Source organism: Sebastes umbrosus, chromosome 10 (genome assembly GCF_015220745.1).
Source record: "Sebastes umbrosus isolate fSebUmb1 chromosome 10, fSebUmb1.pri, whole genome shotgun sequence".
In the NCBI taxonomy this organism is placed as follows: Eukaryota; Metazoa; Chordata; class Actinopteri; order Perciformes; family Sebastidae; genus Sebastes; species Sebastes umbrosus.
In genome coordinates, this window is record NC_051278.1 from 34,264,794 (window position 1) to 34,273,580 (window position 8,787).

Here is an 8,787-nt window from a genome sequence, read left to right on the forward strand (position 1 = left end):
GTAAAATGCTAAAAGTGACATGAAATCCAATATGGCCGACTTCCGGGTGGGCGGAGCTAATGAAACCCAATGAGGAATATGTTTCAAATGATGAGTGGGATATGCATACCAAATTTCATGATTATCGGATCAACTTTGACAAAGTTAAAATTTCAACGCGTTAGGGGGCGCTATAGAGCCGGCTAAACACACTGAGCCTAATGGCTATATATTTAAATAAAGTTCACAGGTGTCTATCATCTTGCCAAATTTCATGAGTTTTCGAGTACCTAAAGGTATGTTCAAAATCTGAAAGACATAAGGGGGCGCTAGAGAGCCAACATGCGACGCCCAAGCAAAATTTCACCACTAAAATAAAGTAATTACTAGTTTGGATGTGCGTGTAAAGTTTCATTATTTTTTGTGCATCCTAAAGTCTTCAAATATGCGTTCGTAAATTCTAAAATCACGCAGGAAATCCAACATGGCTGACTTCCTGTTTGCCGAAGAAATCTCAAAATCATTTAATCCAGGTATGAGGGCGTGAGCAATGACATACTTGAATTTCGTGAAGATCGAAGAAACTTTCTCTGAAAAACTGCGTACGTTAGGGGGCGCTATGGAGCCCTCTGGAGACACCCGAGCCCAGTCACTCCAGAACATTGAATTTCCCACCAGTTCTGACGCATACTCCACTTTTCGTGAGTTTTGGGGATGGCTAAGGTCGTCAAAAACGCGATCTTGCAGCGGAAAAAGAATAATAATAATCCCCAGAAAAACAATAGGTTCCTTGCACTTCGTGCCAGGACACCGTTGGGTCCTGGCACTTTCGTGCTCGGGCCCTAATTAAAGCTGCAAGCAGCGATGAACGGGCCCTCGCCCCTACTTGCGCGTCGGGGATGCTGGCGGGACGCCGACCGACGCGGCCGGGCACCGTGAAGCCGAAACTCTGACGAGCGCCACGACACCTGCCGCAAGGCTCTACGACAAGCGGTTCACGAGTTATGAAGGGGGGCGTGGCTAATGTGTAGGAGGCGGGGATAACAACACCAACTTAACAGGCACTCTCTGCTGAGTGATATAACACCTCCCACAAGACTCTACGACAAACAGTTCATGAGTTATGAAAGGGGGCGGGGCTAATGTGTAGGGGGCGGGCATAACTTTCACCAATGAAACAGGCACTCTCTGCTGAGTGATATGACACCTCCCACAAGACTCTACTATAAACGGTTCATGAGATATGAAAGGGGGCGTGGCTAATGTATAGGGAGCGGGGATAACAATACCAACTTAACAGGCACTCTCTGCTGAGTGATATGACACCTCCCACAAGACTCTACGACAAACGGTTCATGAGTTATGAAAGGGGGCGGTGCTATGTGTAGGGGGCGGGGCCAACCTTAACCAATAAAACAGGAACTCTCTGCTGAGTGATATGACACCTCCCATAAGCCTGTACGACAAACGGTTCATGAGTTATGAAAGGGGGCGGGGCTATGACTATATTTTTGCATTTACATATAATCAGGACTGGACCCTTATCATACCTGAGAAATTTGGGGCAGATCGAACTATGTACAGTTGAGTTAGGGTTAACCCACTCTCTGCTGAGTGATATGACACATCCCACAAGACTCTACGACAAACAGATCATGAGTTATGAAAGGGGGCGTGGCTAATGTGTAGGGGGCGGGGATAACCTTCACCAATGAAACAGGCACTCTCTGCTGAGTGATATGACACCTCCCGCAAGACTCTACGACAAACGGTTCATGAGTTATGAAAGGGGGCGGGGCTAACGTCTTGGGGCGGGGCTATGAGTATAATTTTTCATATACATGTCATCAGTACTGGAGCACCATCATACCTGAGAGATTTGGGGCAGATCGGACTATGTACAGTTGAGTTACAATAACTGCCTGTTTCATGGCGAATGGCTCAAAATGGCCGCCACGCCACGGTCCGCTCGTTAAGTGAAAACTCACGATTTTAATAACTTTTCATCCTCAAGGTCTTAAGATGGTCCTGACCAAATTTCAACTCGATCTGATTAAATCTGTAGGAGGAGTTCGTTAAAGTACGCGGCCTATAAAACGCTAAAAGTGACATGAAATCCAATATGGCCGACTTCCGGGTGGGCGGAGCTAATGAAATCCAATGAGGAATATGTTTCAAATGATGAGTGGGATATGCATACCAAATTTCATGAATATCGGATCAACTTTGACAAAGTTAAAATTTCAACGCGTTAGGGGGCGCTATAGAGCCGGCTAAACACACTGAGCCTAATGGCTATACATTTAAATGAAGTTCACAGGTGTCTATCATTTTGCCAAATTTCATGAGTTTTCGAGTACCTAAAGGTATGTTCAAAATCTGAAAGACATAAGGGGGCGCTAGAGAGCCAACATGCGACGCCCAAGCAAAATTTCACCACTAAAATAAACTAATTACGAGTTTGGATGTGCGTGTAAAGTTTCATTATTTTTTGTGCATCCTAAAGTCTTCAAATATGCGTTCGTAAATTCTAAAATCACGCAGGAAGTCCAACATGGCTGACTTCCTGTTGGCCGAAGAAATCTCAAAATCATTTAATCCAGGTATGAGGGCGTGAGCAATGACATACTTGAATTTCGTGAAGATCGAAGAAACTTTCTCGGAAAAACTGCGTACGTTAGGGGGCGCTATGGAGCCCTCTGGAGACACCCGAGCCCAGTCACTCCAGAACATTGAATTTCCCACCAGTTCTGACGCATACTCCACTTTTCGTGAGTTTTGGGGATGGCTAAGGTCGTCAAAAACGCGATCTACCAGCGGAAAAAGAATAATAATAATAATAATAATAATCCCCAGAAAAACAATAGGTTCCTTGCACTTCGTGCCAGGACACCGTTGGGTCCTGGCACTTTCGTGCTCGGGCCCTAATAATTAAAGCTGCAAGCAGCGATGAACGGGCCCTCGCCCCTTGCGCGTCGAGGATGCTGGCGGGACGCCGACCGACGCGGCCGGGCACCGTGAAGCCGAAACTCTGACGAGCGCCACGACGCCTGCCGCAAGGCTCTACGACAGGCACTCTCTGCTGAGCGATATAACACCTCCCACAAGACTCTACGACAAACGGATCACGAGTTATGAAAGGGGGCGTGGCTAATGTGTAGGGGGCGGGCATAACTTTCACCAATGAAACAGGCACTCTCTGCTGAGTGATATGACACCCCCCACAAGACTCTACTACAAACGGATCATGAGTTATGAAAGGGGGCGGGGCTAATGTGTAGGGGGCGGGGCTAACCATCCCCAATGAAACAGGCACTCTCTGCTGAGTGATATGACACCTCCCGCAAGACTCTACTATAAACGGTTCATGAGATATGAAAGGGGGCGGGGCTAACGTCTTGGGGCGGGGCTATGAGTATAATTTTTCATATACATGTCATCAGTACTGGACCACCATCATACCTGAGAGATTTGGGGCAGATCGGACTATGTACAGTTGAGTTACAATAACTGCCTGTTTCATGGCGAATGGCTCAAAATGGACGCCACGCCACGTTCCGCTCGTTAAGTGAAAACTCACGATTTTAATAACTTTTCATCTTCAAGGTCTTAAGATGGTCCTGACCAAATTTCAAATCGATCTGATTAAATCTGTAGGAGGAGTTCGTTAAAGTACGCGGCCTATAAAATGCTAAAAGTGACATGAAATCCAATATGGCCGACTTCCGGGTGGGCGGAGCTAATGAAACCCAATGAGGAATATGTTTCAAATGATGAGTGGGATATGCATACCAAATTTCATGATTATCGGATCAACTTTGACAAAGTTAAAATTTCAACGCGTTAGGGGGCGCTATAGAGCCGGCTAAACACACTGAGCCTAATGGCTATATATTTAAATAAAGTTCACAGGTGTCTATCATCTTGCCAAATTTCATGAGTTTTTGAGTACCTAAAGGTATGTTCAAAATCTGAAAGACATAAGGGGGCGCTAGAGAGCCAACATGCCACGCCCAAGCAAAATTTCACCACTAAAATTAAGTAATTACTAGTTTGGATGTGTGTGTAAAGTTTCATAAATTTTTGTGCATCCTAAAGTCTTCAAATATGCGTTCGTAAATTCTAAAATCACGCAGGAAGTCCAACATGGCTGACTTCCTGTTTGCCGAAGAAATCTCAAAATCATTTAATCCAGGTATGAGGGCGTGAGCAATGACATACTTGAATTTCGTGAAGATCGAAGAAACTTTCTCTGAAAAACTGCGTACGTTAGGGGGCGCTATGGAGCCCTCTGGAGACACCCGAGCCCAGTCACTCCAGAACATTGAATTTCCCACCAGTTCTGACGCATACTCCACTTTTCGTGAGTTTTGGGGATGGCTAAGGTCGTCAAAAACGCGATCTACCAGCGGAAAAAGAATAATAATAATAATCCCCAGAAAAACAATAGGTTCCTTGCACTTCGTGCCAGGACACCGTTGGGTCCTGGCACTTTCGTGCTCGGGCCCTAATAATCCCCAGAAAAACAATAGGTTCCTTGCACTTCGTGCCAGGACACCGTTGGGTCCTGGCACTTTCGTGCTCGGGCCCTAATAATCCCCAGAAAAACAATAGGTTCCTTGCACTTCGTGCCAGGACACCGTTGGGTCCTGGCACTTTCGTGCTCGGGCCCTAATAATCCCCAGAAAAACAATAGGTTCCTTGCACTTCGTGCCAGGACACCGTTGGGTCCTGGCACTTTCGTGCTCGGGCCCTAATAATAATCCCCAGAAAAACAATAGGTTCCTTGCACTTCGTGCCAGGACACCGTTGGGTCCTGGCACTTTCGTGCTCGGGCCCTAATTAAAGCTGCAAGCAGCGATGAACGGGCCCTCGCCCCTTGCGCGTCGAGGATGCTGGCGGGACGCCGACCGACGCGGCCGGGCACCGTGAAGCCGAAACTCTGACGAGCGCCACGACGCCTGCCGCAAGGCTCTACGACAGGCACTCTCTGCTGAGCGATATAACACCTCCCACAAGACTCTACGACAAACGGATCACGAGTTATGAAAGGGGGCGTGGCTAATGTGTAGGGGGCGGGCATAACTTTCACCAATGAAACAGGCACTCTCTGCTGAGTGATATGACACCCCCCACAAGACTCTACTACAAACGGATCATGAGTTATGAAAGGGGGCGGGGCTAATGTGTAGGGGGCGGGGCTAACCATCCCCAATGAAACAGGCACTCTCTGCTGAGTGATATGACACCTCCCGCAAGACTCTACTATAAACGGTTCATGAGATATGAAAGGGGGCGGGGCTAACGTCTTGGGGCGGGGCTATGAGTATAATTTTTCATATACATGTCATCAGTACTGGACCACCATCATACCTGAGAGATTTGGGGCAGATCGGACTATGTACAGTTGAGTTACAATAACTGCCTGTTTCATGGCGAATGGCTCAAAATGGACGCCACGCCACGTTCCGCTCGTTAAGTGAAAACTCACGATTTTAATAACTTTTCATCTTCAAGGTCTTAAGATGGTCCTGACCAAATTTCAAATCGATCTGATTAAATCTGTAGGAGGAGTTCGTTAAAGTACGCGGCCTATAAAATGCTAAAAGTGACATGAAATCCAATATGGCCGACTTCCGGGTGGGCGGAGCTAATGAAACCCAATGAGGAATATGTTTCAAATGATGAGTGGGATATGCATACCAAATTTCATGATTATCGGATCAACTTTGACAAAGTTAAAATTTCAACGCGTTAGGGGGCGCTATAGAGCCGGCTAAACACACTGAGCCTAATGGCTATATATTTAAATAAAGTTCACAGGTGTCTATCATCTTGCCAAATTTCATGAGTTTTCGAGTACCTAAAGGTATGTTCAAAATCTGAAAGACATAAGGGGGCGCTAGAGAGCCAACATGCCACGCCCAAGCAAAATTTCACCACTAAAATGAAGTAATTACTAGTTTGGATGTGTGTGTAAAGTTTCATAAATTTTTGTGCATCCTAAAGTCTTCAAATATGCGTTCGTAAATTCTAAAATCACGCAGGAAGTCCAACATGGCTGACTTCCTGTTTGCCGAAGAAATCTCAAAATCATTTAATCCAGGTATGAGGGCGTGAGCAATGACATACTTGAATTTCGTGAAGATCGAAGAAACTTTCTCTGAAAAACTGCATACGTTAGGGGGCGCTATGGAGCCCTCTGGAGACACCCGAGCCCAGTCACTCCAGAACATTGAATTTCCCACCAGTTCTGACGCATACTCCACTTTTCGTGAGTTTTGGGGATGGCTAAGGTCGTCAAAAACGCGATCTCGCAGCGGAAAAAGAATAATAATTAAAGCTGCAAGCAGCGATGAACGGGCCCTCGCCCTTGCGCGTCGGGGATGCTGGCGGGACGCCGACCGACGCGGCCGGGCACGGTGAAGCCGAAACTCTGACGAGCGCGACGACGCCTGCCGCAAGGCTCTACGACAGGCACTCTCTGCTGAGCGATATAACACCTCCCACAAGACTCTACGACAAACGGATCACGAGTTATGAAAGGGGGCGTGGCTAATGTGTAGGGGGCGGGCATAACTTTCACCAATGAAACAGGCACTCTCTGCTGAGTGATATGACACCTCCCACAAGACTCTACGACAACCGGATCATGAGTTATAAAAGGGGGCGGGGCTAATGTGTAGGGGGCGGGGCTAACCATCCCCAATGAAACAGGCACTCTCTGCTGAGTGATATGACACCTCCCGCAAGACTCTACTATAAACGGTTCATGAGATATGAAAGGGGGCGGGGCTAACGTCTTGGGGCGGGGCTATGAGTATAATTTTTCATATACATGTCATCAGTACTGGAGCACCATCATACCTGAGAAATCTGGGGCAGATCGGACTATGTACAGTTGAGTTACAATAACTGCCTGTTTCATGGCGAATGGCTCAAAATGGCCGCCACGCTACGGTCCGATCGTTAAGTGGACACTCATCATTTTAATAACTTTTCATCTTCAAGGTCTTAAGATGGTCCTGACCAAATTTCAACTCCATCTGATCAAATCTGTAGGAGGAGTTCGTTAAAGTACGCGGCCTATAAAACGCTAAAAGTGACATGAAATCCAATATGGCCGACTTCCGGGTGGGCGGAGCTAATGAAACCCAATGAGGAATATGTTTCAAATGATGAGTGGGATATGCATACCAAATTTCATGAATATCGGATCAACTTTGACAAAGTTAAAATTTCAACGCGTTAGGGGGCGCTATAGAGCCGGCTAAACACACTGAGCCTAATGGCTATACAGTTACATAAAGTTCACAGGTGTCTATCATTTTGCCAAATTTTATGAGATTCCGAGTACCTAAAGGTATGTTCAAAATCTGAAAGACATAAGGGGGCGCTAGAGAGCCAACATGCCACGCCCAAGCAAAATTTCACCACTAAAATGAAGTAATTACTAGTTTGGATGTGTGTGTAAAGTTTCATAAATTTTTGTGCATCCTAAAGTCTTCAAATATGCGTTCGTAAATTCTAAAATCACGCAGGAAGTCCAACATGGCTGACTTCCTGTTTGCCGAAGAAATCTCAAAATCATTTAATCCAGGTATGAGGGCGTGAGCAATGACATACTTGAATTTCGTGAAGATCGAAGAAACTTTCTCTGAAAAACTGCGTACGTTAGGGGGCGCTATGGAGCCCTCTGGAGACACCCGAGCCCAGTCACTCCAGAACATTGAATTTCCCACCAGTTCTGACGCATACTCCACTTTTCGTGAGTTTTGGGGATGGCTAAGGTCGTCAAAAACGCGATCTTGCAGCGGAAAAAGAATAATAATAATAATCCCCAGAAAAACAATAGGTTCCTTGCACTTCGTGCCAGGACACCGTTGGGTCCTGGCACTTTCGTGCTCGGGCCCTAATAATAATCCCCAGAAAAACAATAGGTTCCTTGCACTTCGTGCCAGGACACCGTTGGGTCCTGGCACTTTCGTGCTCGGGCCCTAATAATAATAATAATAATCCCCAGAAAAACAATAGGTTCCTTGCACTTCGTGCCAGGACACCGTTGGGGTCCTGGCACTTTCGTGCTCGGGCCCTAATTAAAGCTGCAAGCAGCGATGAATGGGCCCTCGCCCCTTGCGCGTCGAGGATGCTGGCGGGACGCCGACCGACGCGGCCGGGCACCGTGAAGCCGAAACTCTGACGAGCGCCACGACGCCTGCCGCAAGGCTCTACGACAGGCACTCTCTGCTGAGCGATATAACACCTCCCACAAGACTCTACGACAAACGGATCACGAGTTATGAAAGGGGGCGTGGCTAATGTGTAGGGGGCGGGCATAACTTTCACCAATGAAACAGGCACTCTCTGCTGAGTGATATGACACCCCCCACAAGACTCTACTACAAACGGATCATGAGTTATGAAAGGGGGCGGGGCTAATGTGTAGGGGGCGGGGCTAACCATCCCCAATGAAACAGGCACTCTCTGCTGAGTGATATGACACCTCCCGCAAGACTCTACTATAAACGGTTCATGAGATATGAAAGGGGGCGGGGCTAACGTCTTGGGGCGGGGCTATGAGTATAATTTTTCATATACATGTCATCAGTACTGGACCACCATCATACCTGAGAGATTTGGGGCAGATCGGACTATGTACAGTTGAGTTACAATAACTGCCTGTTTCATGGCGAATGGCTCAAAATGGACGCCACGCCACGTTCCGCTCGTTAAGTGAAAAACTCACGATTTTAATAACTTTTCATCTTCAAGGTCTTAAGATGGTCCTGACCAAATTTCAAATCGATC